This window comes from Bos indicus, chromosome X (genome assembly GCF_029378745.1).
Source record: "Bos indicus isolate NIAB-ARS_2022 breed Sahiwal x Tharparkar chromosome X, NIAB-ARS_B.indTharparkar_mat_pri_1.0, whole genome shotgun sequence".
NCBI lineage: Eukaryota > Metazoa > Chordata > Mammalia > Artiodactyla > Bovidae > Bos > Bos indicus.
Genome location: NC_091789.1, coordinates 82,731,049 through 82,752,948, shown reverse-complemented (window position 1 = coordinate 82,752,948; position 21,900 = coordinate 82,731,049). Strand labels below are relative to the sequence as shown.

Here is a 21,900-nt window from a genome sequence, read left to right as displayed (position 1 = left end):
CATGGTGGTGCCTGCTTTAAGATTAGTTACAATATAACTTTGTTAAAGTGACAGAACAAAGGGGCTTCTTGCAGAGAGCTCTTTCAAGCAAAGAGCTCTTTCTTGCCAAAAGCTGCATACAAATCCCCACTTGTCAGAGCATCATTCCATTTTTGTGGGATTATGGGTGAAGGTCCATTTCTTCATGCTAACATAGGATGCTGTATTCTTAGAGTGGAAGATGTCAATGTGGTTCTGTAGCATCTCTTCACTGACAGTTTTAGTTTGCCCATTTACTTATATGGGCAGAACAAAGTACAGTTATTTTGATACCCACAAAGACATTTATCATGAGCAGAAGTGTTTTTTGTTTTGTTTTTCCTTTCCTATTTTTAATTGAAGTCTAATTTACAATGTTGTGTTGGTTTCAAATGTAAAGTGATTCAGTTATACATGCATACATACATATATTCTTTTTCAGATTATTTTCTATTATAGATTATTACAAGATATTGAGTATAGTTCCCTGTGCTGTATACTAGATCCTTGCCTACCTATTTTATATATTATAGTGTGTATATGTTAATTGCAAACTCCTAAGTTATCGTCCCTACTTCTGACCTTTCCCCTTTGGTAACCATAAGTTTGTATTCTATGTGAGTCTGTTTCTGTTTTGTAAATAAGTTCATTTATACCACTTTTAAAAAAAGATTCCACATGTAAATGACATCATGATATTTGTCTTTCTCTGTCTGACTTACTTTGCTCAATATGATAATCTCTAGGTTCAAAAATGGCATTATTTCATTCTGTTTTCATTACTGTGTAATATGCCATTGTATGTGTGTGTGTGTGTGTGTGTGTGTGTGTGTGTGTGTGTATGTGTATCTCCCTATTTCTCTATTTATCTGTTAATGGACATTTAGATTGCTTCCATATCTTGGCTACTGTGACCCGTGCCCCCTGCAGTGGAAGTGCAGAGTCTTAATCACAGGACCACCAAGGCAGTCTTTGTGAGTAGTGTTGTATGAACATTGGGTTTCATGTATCTTTTTGAATTAGAACTTTCTTTGGATATATGGCCAGGGGTGGGATTGCAGGATCATGCGGTAACTCTATTTTTAGTTTTTAAAGGAACCTCCATACTGTTCTCCATAATGATTACACCGATTTACATTTCCATCAACAGTGTAGGAGAGTTCCTTTTTCTCTTCATCCTATCTAGCATTTATTATTTGTAGACTTTTTAACGATGGCCATTCTAAGTGTTGTGAGGTGATACCTATGAGCAATAGTATTAATCATATTCTCTTAAGGATAATTCTTGAAATTGTGGTAGACATAGATTCAGGGCATCATCAAGATAGAGCATCTTCTGTCATGGCTTAAGTCTGGCTATCATGCAGTTAGCTTTTTCCTTCTGGTGGCAGTAATAGTATCTGTAAAACAACTCAAGAATGTGCATCAGATACTGAATCTGCAGCTTTATTGCCTTATCATTAACTACTTGAGCTTGTTTTTTTGTGACTCACAGAGGCCTGGGAGATTTCAGCTTTTCTACAAACAAAGGGCAGGGAACATGAAAGGGGCTTTTGTACTTGGAGGGGAGACCTGCAGGGTTCTGCTTGGTTCCGAAGGCAGGTGTGGTTGTTTTCAAGACTGACTGAGATTTGGGCTAGGTAGTCTCAATGGACTGTTGAGCTGTCGTAACTGCATATTTATTACCTTAGCAGCTTTTTCCTTTTCTCTGTTGTGTAAAGTTTTGGAGAGTTTGTTGGCAAGAGTGACAAGTGTATTAGTATACATAGTAGCTCAATCAAGTCCATATCTTTTTACCAGTCATATCAATTCATCTATTCCTTCAAGTAAAATAGTGGATCATTCTGATGGTTTAGAAAACTCTTTGGGTGGGTGCCAGAATGCTGTTTGACTATATATTCAAATCTTTTGGAATAATCAAGAAAAGTCTCTTCTGGCTTTTGTTTACAGTGATGGATTTTTGCCCAATCTATTTCCTTTGGAAAGATTTTACTTATAGATTAATATAGGTTGTGGGCAATTTCTCTGTATTTCTGGTGAAGGTTTATGAAAATCGTCTATAAGTGTCTTCTAACCCATCTCTTGGAGCCATTATTTTGCATTATTTTCAGAGACTAATAATTGTATAAACTGTTACAAGTCTGAACATCCAGGCTCATAAGTTATTACTGTAAGCTCATATTATTTAGCAAATTTCAAAGGATCCTATAAAGGATATGGAAAATCCTTAGTTAAGTTCTTAATTTCTATCTTAGTCCAAGGAATATAGATGAGAACAAGCTCCGCTTTACTTGTAGCTTTCTCCTTAAAGGGGGCAGCTATTTTTTAGGGCTGTCTTTATCCTTTCCCTTACACTCAATAAGTTCTTCCTTTTAAATTGAAAGTGGAAGAGCAGGAAGGTCAGGACAAGGAAGTTCAAACAGAAGAGAATTTGAAGAACCAGATAGAAGAGGAAAGAGAGTGGGAGAATAAGCAATGATATCTGAGTTCCTTTCTTATTAGGCCACTGTTTCTAATAATTTTTGGTTATTTTTTGTATCTCTTGCAGTGAGACCATTTTATCATTGTCTCACTTTGAGGCTTTCAAAGTGATTAAATACCAATTAAAATACACTTTCTATTCTGGCTATTTGATCTTATAGCTGGACTTTTCTAATTGAGCTTGCAAATAAACCAACTGAGGTAAATCTAAAGTGCCCCACCTTGGCCAACTCAGGGGCAAATTATATTTGGTCAGACCTTACCATTTGGTTAAATACTTGAAGGTGTCAATTCCATTGATGTTATACATGAACCCAGCTGGGTTTCCCATAGGTGCCTGTTTGTTTGGGAGTTGTTTGGCCTTCGAGGCACAGCTTCCCACTATTAGTTTGGTGGCCTAATTCAGATATGAGATATGAGCTGAATAAACTTTCTGAGGATGATGTGTTTAATTGGATGTGTGCTACTTCTGAGTCTAGCTCCTCGAGGAGTTACCCTTCAATCAGTTCAGCTCTTTTATGTGTCTTGGTTTTTCCCTCTGACAATCTAAAACTGCCATGGATGCTTGGAGCACTAGGTGATTAGCCTTTGTCATACTCCCTGGAAGGGCAGTATTTACTTAATGAGTGTAGTGAGACTCCTTGTGGGACCGCTAAACATCACAAGGATTAATCCTCAGATACTTGTGTTGGTTCTTAATCACCTCAGGATGTCTTGTGGCTGAAAGGATCAAATGTCCCTTGTTCTTTGAGAATAATTCAGTCTCTCATTTCACTAGCAAATGGTTTGTTCAGGCCATATATCAACTTGCTTTTCTAAAGTTAAGCCAAATTTAACTAAAACCAGCAACCTATGTTTCCCTGGACCACCTGCCCAGATCCCCGTTGGTCCGTACCTAAGAAAATGCACCAATGCCTCTTAAGACTCCAAGTCTTAATTTTAAACAGCTCAAATAAAAATTTTAGGATCACTCAAACAGTGAGATCAAAATATTAGGAGAAGCCAGTGAGTCTCAAAGGGCCCATGTTGGTACAAAGAGCCAGTTAGGGGTGTCTTCCAGGTGTTCTCTGGTGGGTGTTTCTGATATCCTGACAGGAATGCCATGCAAATGTCAATGAAAAAGTAATCAATAGTCCATCTATGAAAGAAGTGAAAAATTTTATTCATGCCAGCCTGAAAAGTATAACCTAGGAGATAGTCTTTCAGAGAGCTCTGAAAACTGTTCTATCTGTTAAGAAGTCAAAGCACAGTTACATAGTTTTTTGAGATAGAAGGTTATATACCACATGGTATATTGACAGTTTACACAGTAAAGATCTGCATGAACAAAGTAGTGGGTCATCATGACCCCTTATATATTATCTTCTAAACAGTTATCTTGCTAGTATTAGGAGAGTATTGCTGTATATAGTTGAGCCGGTATTTCTGCCTTTGGGAAGGTCTGGTTAATTTATAATGCAGATACAAAATGCATAGAAGGGAGAGATGAGGCAAAAGGGCAGTGAAAAATTTTGTTTAAATTTTCTTTGACTTTCTTTAAAATATGAATTTTTATTTCACCAGAACTAACTAAATTAAACAGGCAAACAAAATCAGACCAGCAGTTATCTAAGCCATTCTCTCACAGGCTTTTCTACCTTCTCCCCTAGATCCAAAGCACAAAACACTGCACCACTTTAGTCTGCTGCTGCGAATCTGAGGTTTAAAATGGTCATGCTGGGTTCCTCTGAACAAAACCTGGGGTGAGGGATTTGCTGTCTATCCCATCCAATTTTTCTCACCACCTCCCCATACACACTCTAGCATGTGGAGGCACAGAGATTTAGAAACCTCTTTGTTCCATAGAAGCTTCCTGAGACTCAGTCACTTCCAGCCGAAGGACTTCCTCCTCTCCCTCAAGCAAAAGTAAATCAAGAGACCCTAGGTTCATTATTCTGATGCAAATTCAGCATAGCTGGGAAAAGAAGGGATTTAACCAAGGAAACTTCAAAAACTTCAGCAGTATTGTCCAGGAGTAAAATGTAACCCTACTAGTGAGGCGGGAATCCTAGTTCTTATCCAGAGCCGAAGAATGGAATCCACAAACATGTAAACACTCATAGTAGCAAGCAAATAGGATTTATTAAACAGGAGGAAAGTACAAAGCTCTCAGCATAGACACTGAGAGAGGGTAAAGAGTCCCCCCAAGGTGGGACTAACAGCAGTTTTTATATCCTTTCGAACCAATTTAAAGGTCAAGATACTTAACATCTTTATGGCTTCTCTTGATCCCTGGATTAAGTCATCACCCTTTTTCATGCCCCCTGGCCATTTTACCATGGACCAGATATATGGGCTTAAGATTAATGATCACCAGTTGTTTTTCCCTCACGCAAATGGAACAGAATTTAATTACTGCCCTTCCATGGATATTCTGCAAGTTGTACAAAATATCCCTACAGTTTCTTTTATACCTGATAAAAACTTTGTGAATTTAGTACATGCACCATAGAGTTTCAGAGCTTTTACTTTTTTTTAGACATTTTATTTTGTACTGGGATATTCCCATGTAGCTCAGTGATAAAGAATCCACTTGCCAATGCAGGAGACACAGGAGATGCAAGTTTGATCCCTGGGTCAAAAAGATCCCCTGGAGTAGGAAATGTCAACCCACTCCAGTATACTTGCCTTGAAAATTCCATGGACAGAGGAGCCTGGTGAGCTGCAGTTCAAGTGGTCGCAGAGTCAGACACAGTTGAGCAACTGAGCATGTGTGCACTTATAGGCAATTAAGAATGATGTAACAATTTCCAGTGAACACTAAAGGGACTCAGCCATGCATATATATGTATCCATTCTCCTCTAAACTTCTCTTTGATCCAGGCTGCCACACAACACTGAGCAGAGTTCCATGTGGTACATAGTGTGTCCTTGTTGATTATCCATTTTGAATATAGCAGTGTGTACATTGTTGTTGTTCAGTCACCCAGTCATGTCCGACTCTTTGTGACCCCATGGACTGCAGCATACCAGCCTTCCCTGTCCTTCACAATCTCCCAAAGTTACTCAAACTCATGTTCACTGAATCAGCAATGGCATCCAACCATGTCCTCTGTTGTCCCCTTCTTCTCCTGCCTCCAGTCTTTCTGAGCATCAGGGTCTTTTCCAATGAGTTAATTCTTCACATCAGGTGGCCAAAATATTGGAGCTTCAGCTTTAGCATCAGTTCTTCCAGTGAATATTTAGGGTTGATTTCCTTTAGGATTGACTGGTTTGATCTCCTTGCTGTCCAAGGGATTCTCAAGAATCTTTTCCAACACCACAGTTCAAAAGCATCAGTTCCTCGGGGCTCAGACTTCTTTATCCAACTCTCACATCTGTACATGACTACTGGAAAACCCACAGCTTTGACTATATGGACCTTTGTCGGCAAAGTGATGTCTCTGTTTTTTAATATGCTGTCTAGGTTTGTCATAGCTTTTCTTCCAGGGAGCAAGCATCTTTTAATTTCATGGCTGCAGTCACCCTCTGCAGTGATTTGGAGTCCAAGAAAATAAAGTCTGTCACAATTTCCATTTTCCCCCATCTATTTGCCATCAAGTGATGGGACCAGATGTCATGATTTTAGTTTTCTGAATATTGAGTTTTAAGCCAACTTTTCACTCTCCTCTTTGATTTTCATCAAGAGGCTCTTTAGTTCCTTTTTGTTTTCTGCCATTAGGGTGGTGTCATCTGCCTATCTGAGGTTGTTGATATTTCTCTCAGCAATCTTGATTCCAGCTTGTGCTTCATTCAGCCCAGCATGTCCCATGAAGTACTCTGCATATAAATTAAATAAGCAGGATGACAATATACAGCCTTGACATACTGCTTTCCAAATTTTGAACCAGTCCCTTGTTCTATGTCCAATTCTCACTGTTGCTTCTTGACCTGCATACAGGTTTCTCAGGAGGCAGGTCAGGTGGTCTGGTATTCCCATCTCTTGAAGAATTGTCCACAGTTTATTTTGACCCACACAGTCAAAGGCTTTAGCAGTGTCTACCTGTCCATCTCAAATTCCCTGACTGTTCCTTCCTCCCCTGCCACCCATAGCGGTTTAGAGCTTTAAAATGAAACTGCTAGAGGGAGGGGATGGGGCCATGACACCTTATTTGAAAACACATGTTATAATGTCTGCATTCAAACACTACAAAACCTTGCCAGCAGACACATATAGGAAGAAAATGATGGCTATATGGACTTTAGAATCTCATTAAGTAGACCAATCTTCCAAAGTGCTCACTGCCACTTTCTGTGGGTTGATCTTCTATAGCCTGCAAAGTGGTAAGGGAAAACAGCCCTCCTTGGGGAAGAGAAAGTTGCAGGCAGACTCTTGTGCTCCCTTAAAATGACCTCTGTGTTCTCAAAGTCATTAAATTCATGTTTGTTAGCTATAATAACTTGGGGATGAGGTGTGACCAGTGTGGCACAACTTTTCAACCTCTCCAGAGCCTCCATCCTTCTCAGCCTTGAGGTTCAATTCTTATTACCCTCATTGAGGTTATAAAGTGGCCAGAATAAAAAACAATTAAAAAAAAAAAAGAAATAAAACCTAGAAATGTAAAGTGTACTTCATTTCTATGGCAAAGAGTGTGAAATGAAGGTAAGAGAGGAAGGGGGAGAGTGTTAGGAGAGGAAGTTGCCTGATAAGGCTGGGACTTGTAGGGTCTGTAGAAAGTTATATAGATGTCTGTGTATAGTTATTGGTAGGGCTGGTGGGAAGGGAACGGTATTCAAACCTAGAATGTGTTTTCTTCCCTGCTTTCTCATTTCCTTTCTGCCCTTTGAGCTTCCTTCTCTCTACTCCCACTCCTGTCCCTACTTCCTTCTTGAGCCTAGGGCCGGTTCGGGATCTCCATTAAGGATCCCTGATACATTCATGGAGTGGGGGAAGAAAAGCTGAAAGATTCACTCTGGAGGTTTTCCCACTGTTTTTTATTTGTTCTGAAAAAGAGCACCCTCTGGAAGGGGATGGAAGGAAGTCCTGGGAATCTGATATTGCTCCTTCTTAGGGACTACAAGAAGGAGAAAAGCTTTCAAAGGATATGGGTAGGAACTGGATGTAGAGTGAGAAATGAAATATTTCTTGCCATAACAGTAAACAAGGATGTCACAGTCTCCAGCAAATGCAGCCACGACAGATGGTGAGCCTGGTGAGTCCTGAGGGAACTCAGGAAGGAAAAAATACCTGCCATCTAGCAGCAATCAGACTGCAGCCACTTGCTACAGTGAGCCCTGAGGAAACTCAGGATGTGTAAACACAGGGTTCAGGCTCCAGATAGGTGATGCGCATATCAAAGGAATGGTTTCCATGAGCCCAGACAGCATCTTTCCATATATAGAACAGCACTAAATTTCTTGGTGATTTAGTCGCTAAGTTGTGTCCAACTCTTGTGACCCCATGGACTGTAGCCTGCCAGGCTCCTCTGTCCATGAGATTCTCCAGGCAAGAATATTGGAGTGGGTTGCCATTTCCTTCTCCAGGGGATCTTCCTGACCCAATAATCGAACCTGGGTCTCCTGCTTTGCAGGCCGATTCTTTACTGACTGAGCTACAAGCTATGAGGGAAGCCCTTTGGTGTATCTGGTTTTCTTTAATAATGTTTTGATGTTCAGACTACCTGCCCTTTGTTGCAAAATTTCCATATAACCTGACTCCACCCCTTGCCTCTTCAGAGCAGTTTCTCAGAGCTGTCTGAAAGTTGGTCTCTCAGACTGCAGTCCTCATTTTGCCCTAAATAGAATTCTCATATTGTGCAAAATTTTATTTTCAACCATTATGGCAACCAACGAAGTGACCCAGAGTGGATTTCCCTCTTTCACCTGAACTCCACAAGGAACCAAAGCCTTGGTACCAGCCCTCTTCCACCTCCTTGGGGATTCCAGACAAACTGAGTAAGTCTTCCCTGGTTCTCAGATCCCTTGTATTGTTTGGTGATCCTGAGTTTTATTGGGCAGTGTATAGCAGGTACTTGTTCCCTCCAAGTTGAAAGATACTGGAAGCCAAGTTGAGAGATACCAGGGAATGCTTGCCCAGGTACTGGGCAAGATACTGGGAGTGAGGGCTGGTTGAAAGACAGCAGTGTTTGGCTCCATTGTAGGAGACTTAAGTGGTCTTGGCTGAGTGGTTAGATAAACTGATCTGATGCTTTCCCTTAATTCAGCTGCCTTAATAGAAATTGTGGGGATAAAAGTGAAGACAATTACGATGGTGTGATCACTCACCTAGAGCCAGACCTCCTGGAATGTGAAGTCAAGTGGGCCTTAGGAAGCATCACTACAAACAAAGCTATTGGAGGTGATGGAATTCCAGGTGAGCTATTTCAAATCCTAAAAGATGATGCTGTGAAAGTGCTGCACTCAGTATGCCAGCAAATTTGGAAAACTCAGCAGTGGCCACAGGACTGGAAAAAGTCAGTTTTCATTCCAATCCCAAAGAAAGGCAATGCCAAAGAATGCTCAAACTACCGCACAATTGCACTCACCTCACATGCTAGTAAAGTAATGTTCAAAATTCTTCAAGCAAGGCTTCAACAGTATGTGAACCATGAACTTCGAGATGTTCAAGCTGGATTTAGAAAAGGCAGAGGAACCAGAGATCAAATTGGCAACGTTTGTTGGATCATCGAAAAAGCAAGAGAGTTCCAGAAAAACATCTGTTTCTGCTTTATTGACTGTGCCAAAGCCTTTGACTGTGTGGTTCACAAGAAACTGTGGAAAACTCTGAAAGAGATGGGAATACCAGACCACCTGACCTGCCTCCTGAGAAATCTGTATGCAGGTCAAGAAGCAACAATAAGAACCGGACATGGAACAATAGACTGGTTCCAAATGGGAAAAGAGTACGTCAAGGCTGTATAATGTCATCCTGCTTATTTAACTAATATGGAGAGTATGTCATGAGAAATGCTAGGCTGGATGAAGCACAAGTTGAAATCAAGATTTCTGGGAGAAATATCAATAAGCTCAGATACGCAGATGACACTACCCTTATGGCAAAAAAATGAAGAAGAACTAAAGAGCCCCTTGATGAAATTGAAAGAGGAGAGTGAAAAAGTTGGCTTAAAACTCAACATTCAGAAAACTAAGATCATCTGGTCCCATCACTTCATGGCAAATAGATGGGGAAACAGTGGAAACAGTGACAGACTTTATTTTTGGGGGCTCCAGAACCACTGCAGATGGTGACTGCAGCCATGACATTAAAAGACACTTGATCCTTGGCTCCAGAACCACTGCAGATGGTGACTGCAGCCATGACGTTAAAAGACACTTGATCCTTGGAAGAAAAGTTATGACCAACCTAGACAGCATATTAAAAAGCAGAGGCATTACTTTGCCAGCAAAGGTCCTAGTCAAGGCTATGGTTTTTCCAGTAGTCATGTGTGGATATGAGAGTTGAAGAATTGATATTTTTGAACTGTGGTGTTGGAGAAGACTCTTGAGAGTCCCTTGGACTGCAAGGAGATCCAACCAGTCTATCCTAAAGGAAAGCAGTCCCAAATATTCATTGGAAGGACTGATGCTGAAGCTGAAACTCCAATATTTTGGCCTCCTGATGTGAAGAACTGACTCATTTGGAAAGACCCTGATGGTAGGAAAGATTGCAGGTGGGAGGAGAAGGGGATGACAGAGGATGAGATGGTTGGATGGCATCACTGACTCAATGGACATGAGTTAGTAGGTTCCGGGAGTTGGTGATGGACAGGGAAGCTGGGCGTGCTGGAGTCCATGGGGTAGCAAAGAATCGGACATGACTGAGCAACTGAACTGAACTGAACTGAACTGAAAAGTGAACATGTTACATGAGAGCTTTGCTTTGAAACAAAGGGGCAAGACTCCTCCTGGCTGGTTATAGCTTTCTCAGATAATTGAGAAATTTACAGGAGTGGTGGAGGAGAGTCCTCATAATGTGCAGTGGTCCCCTATGGAAACCCACTCATTAAATAAAACACTTGCTTGCCAGGAATCTAAAATAAGAATTGGCTATTTAGCGATCCTAGAAACTGGATCTGCTAAAGGGAGAAAACTAAGACACATAAGAAAGCTGAAACAACGCTGGGATGATGCCTTGGAGGAGTTAAGCTCACAGGAGCACATTGGCCCACCACACAACTTCATTTGTAAAGTTTATCCCTGACGAATTCAAGTAAAATGGGAAATAAAATCTCTCAAGTGGAGAAACAAGGAGCATTAGAAAATCAACCTCTGACTAACACTTCAGCCAGATTCATGTACAATATGTACGGAGCTCATACTTGCAAGTACCTAGTTATTTGGGGAAAATATACTAAAGGAGATCTCAACTTAAAATGGCCAAGTTGGGATTCTTTTGATATTTCAAAATTGATATTTTTGCACACACAATTAGAAAAAGCTAGCCATAAGATCAAATAGACTAAATGGAATGCTTATTTTGATTGGTATTTAGAAGCATCGAAAAGCGGAAATGGTAGGGTTCTTTGCAGGAAACCAACAAGAAATTGCTTTAAACTATATGAGGACTAAAAAAGGTCACTAGCACTGATTGTCCTCTGCTTCTCCTATGTATCCTCTTCTATCTGAATTACCTGGCTCTGATGCTATCTTTTTCTCTTCCAACTCCTTTGCCTCCTGCTGCTCCCTTCCCCAGCAAGGGAAGATTAAAAAAAAAAAGCAGAAGTGATTATATCTCCCTTTAAGGTGAAACCTATTACAGGGAGAGGTCAACTGTCCTTGGTGCTTAAATACACACCCTGGACCCCAGCAGAACTTAGAGTCTTGGCTAAAGAATTTTCTCCATCTGAGTCAAAATCCATTGGGATTTGCTAAGAATTTTGAATTAACTATCCAGACCTACAAACGCAGGTTTTTAGATCAGTATTAATCAGTATTTACTCATTTGGAAATTAAAGGATATTTTGCCCTAAAAATGAGGGAGCTCATTTATTACATACACAGTTAAGGTTAAAAAGCTGGCTTGGTAAAAATATCAGTTCAGAATTCTGACTTTAAACAAAGGCCTTCTAAAGGGGAACTTGCATTTCTCAGTGTCTTTGAGATGTAAATTACTTTCCTAGGACTTTCTTTGTACGTGTGCATTTGTATGTACATGTTTTGAAAACTTGACCTCTGTCACCCTATTTATGAAAGTAAACTCTCCAGAGTTTGCTTAGGTTACATCCTCCTCCACTGTCTTATGAAGAAACCTCTTGCGTCTTAGTGGTTTGAATCACTATGGTATATATGTATATACATACATATATATATATATATATATATATATATATATATATAATGGTTTTATTAATGGCCAAATATTGGCAACACTAACAAATCAGTGAATCTAGAGCACTCTCATTATAAACAGCTGTTTTATTGGTACCTATAAAAACAAAAATCAAATTACAAGTTGAAAAAATATATCTAATGATTAACCTAATAAATTCTTTAGTTTAAAACAAGAAAAACTGGCTTGGAAAGCTTCCTTTGAGGTCTTTGCTTCCCCTCAGTGGGTCTTACAGATGCTAATAAGAGTATTAGAATAGTTAATGTTAACAGGAAAAACTTGTAAGGAAAGTCTAGATACTATTTCCAACAAGGTAGAATTTTTTTCTTTTTTAAATTTATTTTAATTGGAGGTTCATTATAATATTGTGGTGGTTTTTGACATACATTCACATGAATCAGCCATGGGTGTACTTGTGTCCCCCATCCTGACCCTCCCTCCCACATCCCTTCCTATCCCATCCCTCAGGGTCATTCCAGTGCACCACCCTGAGCACCCTGTCTCATGCATCAAACCTGGACTGGTGATCTCTTTCACATATGATAATATACATGTTTCAATGCTATTTTCTCAAATCATCCCACCCTCGCCTTCTCCCACAGAGTTCAAAAGTCTGTTCTTTATATCTGTGTCTCTTTTGCTGTCTTACATATAGAGTCATCGTTAACATCTTTCTAAATTCCATATATATGCGTTAATATACTGTATTGGTGTTTTTCTTTCTGACTTACCTTGCTCTGTATAATAGGCTCCAGTTTCATCTACCTCATTAGAATTGATTCAAATGCATTCTTTTTAATAGCTGAGTAATATTCTATTGTGTATATGTACCACAGCTTTCTTATACATTCATCTGCCGATGGACATCTAGGTTGCTTCCATGTCCTGGCTATTGTAAAGAGTGCTGCTATGAACATTGGGGTACACGTGTCCAAGGTAGAAGTTCTGGATGCTTGGGGCTGGTGCACTGGGACGGCCCAGAGGGATGGTATGGGGAGGGAGGAGGGAGGAGGGTTCGGGATGGGGAACACATGTATACCTGTGGCAGATTCATTTTGATATTTGGCAAAACTAATACAATTATGTAAAGTTTAAAAATAAAATAAAATTAGAAAAAAAAATTATCTCAAGTGAATAATGAAATCTTTAGATGGTTATTTAAAATGGGACAAACAAAATGGACATTTATGTCATTAAAACAGAAGGTTTTAATATTACTACACTGCTGCTGCTGCTAAGTCACTTCAGTCGTGTCTAACTCTTTGCGACCCCATAGACAGCAGCCCACCAGACTTCCCCGCCCCTGGGATTCTCCAGGCAAGAACACTGGAGTGGGTTGCCATTACTACACTACTTAAATGGGCCAAAAGTGACTCCCTACTTGTCCCTAGCATTGAAAGCTAGACAAGAGCATTCTATTTATCCCAGTTTTAAAATATTTAAGAGGCTAAAAAAATTTACACTGAGATGCCTGACCAGCAATTATTTGAGGCAACACTTAGGCCAAAGAGCCTGAATTCCTTGGCTCAACACCCCTGCGGGGATCCTGGGGCCTTTTATATAAAAGTGGATAAAATGGGCAGGAAATGAAATAAAGAAGAAAAAAGAAGTCCTAAAACTCCTCCTGTAAGAGCAAAGCTTGTTGATATTATCCTCAGTCAGTTCAGTTCAGTTCAGTCGCTCAGTCGTGTCCGACTCTGCGACCCCATGAATCGCAGCACGCCAGGCCTCCCTGTCCATCACCAACTCCCGGAGTTCACTCAAACTCACGTCTATCAAGTCGGGGATGCCATCCAGCCATCTCATCCTCTATCGTCCCCTTTTCCTCCTGCCCCCAATCCCTCCCAGCATCAGAGTCTTTTCCAATGAGTCAACTCTTCGCATGAGGTGGCCAAAGTACTGGAGTTTCAGCTTTAGCATCATTCCTTCCAAAGAAATCCCAGGGCTGATCTCCTTCAGAATGGACTGGTTGGATCTCCTTGCAGTCCAAGGGACTCTCAAGAGTCTTCTCCAACACTACAGTTCAAAAGCACCAATTCTTCGGCACTCAGCTTTCTTCACAGTCCAACTCTCACATCTATACATGACCACTGGAAAAAGCATAGCTAATGAAGAGTAAAGTCAATGATATAAAAGTTGACAGAATTGAGATGAAAGTGTATAACATTGGTATATTTGAATGTACCTTAAATAAGATGATTATATCTCTTTTGTTTAATTATATTGTGGAATAGGCATGTTTCACTGGGGAATTTGTCCCCTGTGTGGTATTATAAACAAAGCATATAAATCTGCACCTTAGTAAATATTAAAGAAAAACAATAGGGTTACTTGAGCCATACTAATAAATAAAAACTGTAAACTAACATTCAAGGGCTAATACAAATAAAAATAGTGATTTTGTTGTGGGTTTAATTTATAAACTCAGAAAGAAGGTCTTTGCTGAATGCCTTATATAAACCTTTGAGGGCATGTGTCAACTAAATGCACAGCATAAAAGTTGTGAGTTAAATTTTATTTGGAGCAAAATGAGGACTGCAGCCTGGGATACAGCACCTCTGATAGCTCTAAGAAACTGTTCCAAAGAGCCAGGGAGGAAAGATCAGTATATATGTGATTTTGGTAAAGGGAGAATACATGCAATTAAGCACATACTTTTCCAGAAGGTTTCTACCAGTCTCATGAAGCTTTCGCTAGTCATGAGGAATAGTCATCTCCATGAAGGATTTTAGTGCTTTTCTGTATATGTGGAGATACAAGAATTGGGTTCATAAAATCAGTTCCTGAAAATATCTAACTGAAACTCTGTCCTGCCAGTTTTTCCTTGAACACAAAGTACCTCATTTCTACTCTACACAATTAACTCCTTTCAAGGGGTATTGAAGATCAGCAGCTATAGCAGCATATGATTTAATCCTTTTAGAGGCAGATAGCAAGTACCCATGGCAAGTGCCAATTTGTAGTGGACAGGGCCCCTTCTTGGTCCGAAATTTGACCATACTTTGGGAGACATTTCCTGACCATTTCAATCTTATGGTCCTAGGAAGTCTCATTCCTATGTTTGGTGAAGGTTTCACTGATAGTCTCCTCATTATGCTATTACTGGACTAGGTCTTATCAACAGTAATCAAAGGGTTCTGGGCCAACCTGTTTTACTCAGTTTGTTATGGTCCAGGGAAAATTCCTTCTTATTGTATCCATATCTAGAGTTATACTATTACAATCACTGATCTAATATAAAATTATTTTTGTAGGAGGCTCTGTCACACATTTGGTAATATAAGAAACAACAATCTTATAAAACTGGCAAAGTATAAATAACATAGCTAGCAGTATTATTAAAGTCATAAGTAAGAATTAAGCCAAGAACTTCCATTAGGTGTTATTTAGTTGCTCAGTCGTGTCTGTTTGCAACCCCTTGGTCTACTGTACGCCATGCTTCCCTGTCCTTCACTATCTCCCAGAGTTTGCTCAAACTCTTGTCCATTGAATCGGTGATGTCATCCAACCATCTCATCCTCTATCTTCCCCTTCTCTTCCTGCCTTCAATCTTTCCCAGCATCAGGGTCTTTTCCAGTGAGTTGGCTCTTCACATCAGGTGGCCAAGTGTAGCCCAGTATATACTCAGATCATCTAACTTTGTCTGTTCTGTACCAATCTTTATCTTTCAGGGAACTTAAACATTGGCATTGTTTATAAGGATCCCAGCCCAATTTTCCAATGTTACTAGGCTGGTTATCCTTAGTATAATTTGATTGTTCCCAGATAAAGGAGGGCCTTAAAACTTAAATGACCACAGCTTGGTGTTAACCACATAAATCCATCACATAATTGTGGGAAGTTTTATTCTTTGGCTAAATTTTTGCTTGTTGCTCTGACTGAGCTTGAGTAACTTAGAGGAAAAATCATATTTATGGCCAGGGTCAAAGCAGGTATGTATTACATACAGGTAGTTGGCCAGAACCCAGCAATTAGATTGATTTTTTAAAATTAGCATACGATTGTGTCCATGATAGAAAACATATGCAAAAGTCCAAGAAGTCAAGAAAACAGTATAAACTAAACGATCATATGAATCAGGTCCAGCATCTTGGGTAAACAATTTTCTGATGTTGTCTTCTTCTTGGCCTGTTTTAAATGTCGTTTCCTTTGAGCATTGTTTTAAGGTGAGTTTGAGGTCACCAGTCTGGTGCAGGGGCATATAGAAGTGGCAATTAATCCAAGGGTCAATTTCCCTTGTTTCACTGTGCATGAGCTAGTTAAGAGTACATGATAAAAAGTCCTTCCGTCCAGGTTGGAGGTAATCCTTTATTATTATTATTTTTTTTTTTTGGTAATCCTTTAAATTGTGTCTTTTCCAGTATACATAATCCCTGCTTGCAGGTCTTGGGGCATCTTATCTTCATCCAGAGATTACTGAGATAAGCCTCAGAAACAAAACTTAGAGTGTCCTTTAAATAATTTAATTAACTTAAAGCATAACATCAAAGAACTCTCTGTGAAATGAGTCAGTAAATACAGACCTCCATTAGTGTAACTGGTATTTAATGTTCATTGAAACATTATCTTTTTCTCTCTAAAATTTCTCTCATTTCTACCAAATATATCCAAATTAAAACTAAATTATGGCAAATAAAAAAATCTGGTTTCAGTAAACTTGGCCTGATAATAATTTATATAACTATAATTGATCAAATAGGCTTTTTGCTTTGCTGAAACTTATAAAAATCATATTTATTTATTTTTTAAATTATTTGGCTGTAATGGGTCTTAGTTGCAGCCCGTAGTATCTTTGATATTCATTTGGACATGCAGAATCTTTAGGTGTGGCATGTGAACCCTTGCAGCATGTGGGATCTAGTTCTTTGACCAGGGATTGAACTTGGGTCCCCTGCATTGGGAGCGCAGTCTTAACCTCTGGACCACCAGGGAAGTCCCTATTTGTTTATTTTTAATTGGAGGATAATTAGTTTACAATATTGTGTTGATTTCTTCCATATAGCAAAATGAATCAGCCATAGGTATACATGTGTCCCCTCCCCCTTGAACCTCCCTCCCTCTTATACCTCTTATACCATCCCAACCCTCTGGGTTGTCACACAGCACCCATCTGAGCTCCCAGTGATATATAGCAGCATCCCACTAGCTATCTAAATGATGCTAAAGCTGAAACTCCAGTACTTTGGCCACCTCATGCGAAGAGTTGACTCATTGGAAAAGACTCTGATGCTGGGAGGGATTGGGAGCAAGAGGAGAAGGGGACGACAGAGGATGAGATGGCTGGATGGCATCAATGACTCGATGGACGTGAGTCTCAGTGAACTCTGGGAGTTGGTGGTGGACAGGGAGGCCTGGCGTGCTGCGATTCATGGGGTCGCAAAGAGTTGGACACGACTGAGCGATTGATCTGATCTGATCTGATATATGTTTCACTCCTACTCTTTCAATTCATCCCACCCTTTCCTTCCGCTGCTATGTCCACTAGTCTACATCTGCATCACGTTTGCTACCCTGCAGATAGGTTCATTAGTATCTTGTTTCTAGATTGCATATGTATGCATTAATATACCAAATTAGTTTTTCTCTTTTTTAAAATTTTAATTGAAGACTAATTACTTTACAATATTGTAGTGGTTTTTGCCATACATTCACATGAATCAGCCATGAGCTCCAGTTTCATTCACTTTATTAGAACTCATTCAAATGAGTTCTTTTTAAAAAATTAATTTATTTTAATTGGAGGCTAATTACTTTACAATATTGTAAAGTTTTTTGCTATACATTCACATGAATCAGCCATGAGTGTACATGTTTCCCCCATCCTGAACCCCCTTCCCACCTCCCTCCCCAACCCATCCCTCAGGGTTGTCCCAGTGCACTGGCCCTGAGCACCCTGTCTCATGCATCGAACCTGGACTGGTGATCTCTTTCACATATGGTAATATACATGTTTCAATGCTATTCTCTCAAATCATCCCACCCTCGCCTTCTCCCACAGAGTCCAAAAGTCTGTTCTTTACACCTGTGTCTCTTTTGCTGTCTCACATATAGGGTCATCATTACCATCTTTCTAAATTCCATATATGTGTGTTATTATACTGTATTGGTGTTTTTCTTTCTGACTTACTTCACTCTGTGTAATAGGTTGCAGTTTTATCTACCTCATTAGAACTGATTCAAATGCATTTTTTTTAATAGCAGAGTAATATTCCATTGTGTATATGTACCACAGCTTTCTTATCCATTCATCTGCTGATGGACATCTAGGTTGCTTCTATGTGCTAGCTATTGTAAAGAGTGCTGCGATGAACATTTGGGTACACATGTCTCTTTCAATTTTGGTTTCCTTGGTGTGTATGCCCAGCAGTGGGATTGCTGGGTCGTATGTATGCCCTAATTTTTATGATGTCTTTTCTTCTACTAACCCTGGGGTTCTTAATTTCTTCTTTTTCTAGTTGCTTTAGGTGTAAAGTTATTTGATTTTTCTCTTGTTTCTTGAGGTAAGCTTGTATTGCTATGAACCTTCCCCTTAGCACTGCTTTTACTGAATCCAATAGGTTTTGGGTTGTCATGTTTTCATTTTCATTTGTTTCTATGCATATTTTTATTTCTGTTTTGATTTCTTCTCTGATTTATTGGTTATTCAGAAGCATGTTGTTTAGCCTCCATATGTTTGTATTTTTAATAGTTTTTTCCCCATAGTTGACATCTAATCTTACCACATTGTGATCAGAAAAGATGCCTGAAATGCTTTCAATCTTTTTGAATTTACCAAGGCTAGATCTGTGGCCCAGGATCCTGGAGAATGTTTTGTGTGCACTTGAGCAAAAAGGTGAAATTCATTGTTTTGGGGTGAAATTTCCTATAGATATCAATTAGGTCTAACTGGTCCATTATATCATTCAATGTTTGTGTTTCCTTGCTAATTTTCTGTTTGGTTGATCTATCCATAGGTGTCAGTGGGGTATTAAAGTCTCCCACTATTATTGTGGTAGTGTTAATTTCCCCTTTCATACTTGTTAGCATTTGCCTTACATGTTGCAGTGCTCCTATGTTGGGTGCATATATATTTATAATTGTTATATCTTCTTGGATGGATCCTTTGACCATTATGTAGTGTCCTTGTCTCTTTTCTTGGCCTTCATTTCAAAGTCTATTTTATCTGATATGAATATTGCTACTCCTGCTTTCTTTTGGTCTCCATTTGCATGAAATATCTTTTTCCAGCCCTTCACTTTCAGTCTGTATGTGTCCCTTGGTTTGAGGTGGGTCTCTTGTAGACAACATATATAGGGGTCTTGTTTTTGTATCTATTCAGCCAGTCTTTGTCTTTTGGTTGCAGCATTCAAACCATTTACATTTAAGGTAATTATTGATAAGTATCTTTTGGTTGCAGCATTCAAACCATTTACATTTAAGGTAATTATTGATAAGTATGATCCCGTTGCCATTTACTTTGTTGTTTTGGGTTTGAGCTTATAAACCTTTTCTGTGTTTTCTGTCTAGAGAAGATCCTTTAGCATTTGTTGAAGAGCTGGTTTGGTGGTGTTGAATTCTCTCAGCTTTTGCTTGTCTGTAAACCTTTTGATTTCTCATTCATATTTGAATGAGATCCTTGCTGGGTATAGTAATCTGGGTTATAGGTTTTTCTCTTTCATCACTTCAAGTAGGTCCTGCCATTCCCTTCTGGCCTGAAGAGTTCCTATTGAAAGATCAGCTGTTATCCTTATGGGGATCCCCTTGTGTGTTATTTGTTGCTTTTCCCTTGCTGCTTTTACTAGTTGCTCTTTGTGTTTGATCTTTGTTAATTTGATTAATATGTGTCTTGGGGTGTTTTGCCTTGGGTTTATCCTGTTTGGGACCCTCTGGGTTTCTTGGACTTGGGTGGCTATTTCCTTCCCCATATTAGGGAAGTTTTCAACTATTATCTCCTCAAATATTTTCTCATGCCCTTTCTTTTTGTCTTCTTTTTCTGGGACTCCTATGATTCGAATGTTGGGGCGTTTAACATTGTCCCATAGGTCTCTGAGGTTGTCCTCATTTCTTTTAATTCTTTTTTCTTTTTTCCTCTCTGCTTCATTCATTTCCACCATTCTATCTTCCACCGCACTTATCCTATCTTCTGCCTCCATTATCCTACTGTTGGTTCCCTCCATAGTGCTTTTAATCTCATTTATTTCATTATTCATTATTGATTGACTATTTTTTATTTCCTCTAGGTCCTTGTTAAACATTTCTTGCATCTTCTCAATCCTTGTCTCTATAGTCTATTTATCTGTAACTCCATTTTGTTTTCAAGATTTTGGATCATCTTTACTATCATTATTCTGAATTCTTTTTCAGATAGACTCCCTATCTTCTCTTGTTTGGTTTGGTGTGCATTTATCATGTTCCTTTATCTGCTGAATATTTCTCTGCCTTTTCATTTTGTGTAGATTGCTATGCTTTGGGTGGCCTTTCTGTAGGCTGGAAGTTTGTGGTTCTTCTTTATTGTGGACCTTGATCCCTGTGGGTGGGGTTGAATTATTGGCTTGTCAAGGTTTCCTGGTTGGTGGATCTTGTGTCTATGTTCTGGTGGGTGGAGCTGGATCTCTTCTCTCTCGAGTGCAGTGAAGTGTCAAGCTATGAGTTTTGGCGTGTCTGTGGGTTTGGTGTGACTTTGGGCCGCCTGTATTTTAATGCTTAGGGCTGTGTTCCTGCATTGCTGGAGAATTAGCATCATATGTCTTGCTCTGGAACTTGTTGGCTCTTGGGTGGAGCTTGGTTTCAGTGTAGGTATGAAGGCTTTTGGATGAGCTCTTGTCTATTAATGTTCCCTGGTACCAGGAGTTCTCTAGTGTTCTCATGTTTTGGAGTTAAGCCTCCTGCCTCTGGATTTCAGTCTTATTCTTACAGAAGGCTCAAGCCTTCTCCATTCATACAGCACAGATGATAAAACATCTAGGTTAATGGTGAAAAGATTCTCCACAGTGAGGGACACCCATAGAGGTTCACAGAGTTATATGGAGAAGAGAAGAGGGAGGAGGGAGATAGAGGTGACCAGGAGGAGAAGAGGAGCAGTCAAAAGGGGAGAGACCAATCTAGCCAGTAATCAGTTCCCTAAGTGTTCTCCAAAGCCTGGAACACCCAGAGAGATTCACAGAGTTAAGTAGAGAAGAGAAAGGGGATGGAGGAGGTAGAGGTGAGCTGGAGGAAAAAAGGGAGAGTCAAAAGGGGAGAGCAATCAAGCCAGTCATCACACCCCTAAGTGAAAATGGATTTTGAAGATTAAATTCTTAAAGGTACAAAATTGATAACAAATACCAAAAAGCAAAGATTAGAAATATGGAGTAGAGGTTAGACTCTCCAAAATACAATATTAAAAATATACAACCAAATCAATCAAAAATTATATAAAAAAATAGGGACTTCCCTGGTGGTCCAGTGGCTAAGACTCCAAGATCCCAATGCAGCGGGCCTATGTTCAATCCTTGGTAAGGGAATTAAATCCCACATGCTGCAACTAAAAACCTGGTGCAGTCAAATAAATGAATATTTTAAAAGAAAAGTTTTATATATATATGAAATTTGCTTTAAAATAGGGTCTTTGTTTTGTAGGGTAGTATTAGGTTATAAAAATGAAAATTAAAGGAGCAGTAAAGAACTTAAAAAAATTAAAAGATGATAATATTAAAAATATATCTAGAGTTTCTCTGAAGCTGTTGTGGACAGTGGGGTCAGTTCAGTTTCAGATAATTCCTTGTTCCAGCTTGTGCTTCTTCTCAAGGTCTGTAGGCCCCTTCCAGTGCTTAGTCAATGTTGTCTACAGGGTTTTGATCTGTTGTACTTGTCACCTCCAGAGTGGTTCCCTCTTCTCTGTATATTTCAGCTTCCTCTGTTTGCAAGTCTCTTCAGTGTCTAATTTCCACCCAGACACAAGGGGGTAAAGGTGGTCACTTATTTAGGCTCACTTGTTCAGTTGTGTTGTGGGGTGGGAGGAACACTGCAAACAACTATCACTGGTGTGTGTAGGGAGTGCTCACAGTGTACAGACCACACTGGGTTTGCCCCAGCTCATGGTGGCATGTGCTTTCTAGGTCTATACTGCTTAGGCTCCAGGTTGCTGTGCAGGGATA

At 39.6% G+C, this 21,900-nt stretch overlaps 1 long non-coding RNA gene across 6 annotated transcripts in view; it reads left to right on the top strand.

Moving 5' to 3' along the window:
* LOC109555334 (uncharacterized) overlaps positions 1–21,900 on the top strand; it is a 192,171-nt gene that overhangs the window by 134,767 nt on the left and 35,504 nt on the right. Inside the window, exons 5-6 of one of the 6 annotated variants that reach the window (XR_011565134.1) lie at positions 8,313–8,412; positions 8,682–11,726. The exons of 4 other annotated variants lie outside the window; for them this stretch is intronic. This is a non-coding gene — a long non-coding RNA (uncharacterized lncRNA). Of the gene's footprint in view, positions 1–8,312; positions 8,413–8,681; positions 11,727–21,900 lie in introns of those variants that run through there. One more of the 6 variants, XR_011565133.1, reaches the window with a different exon arrangement.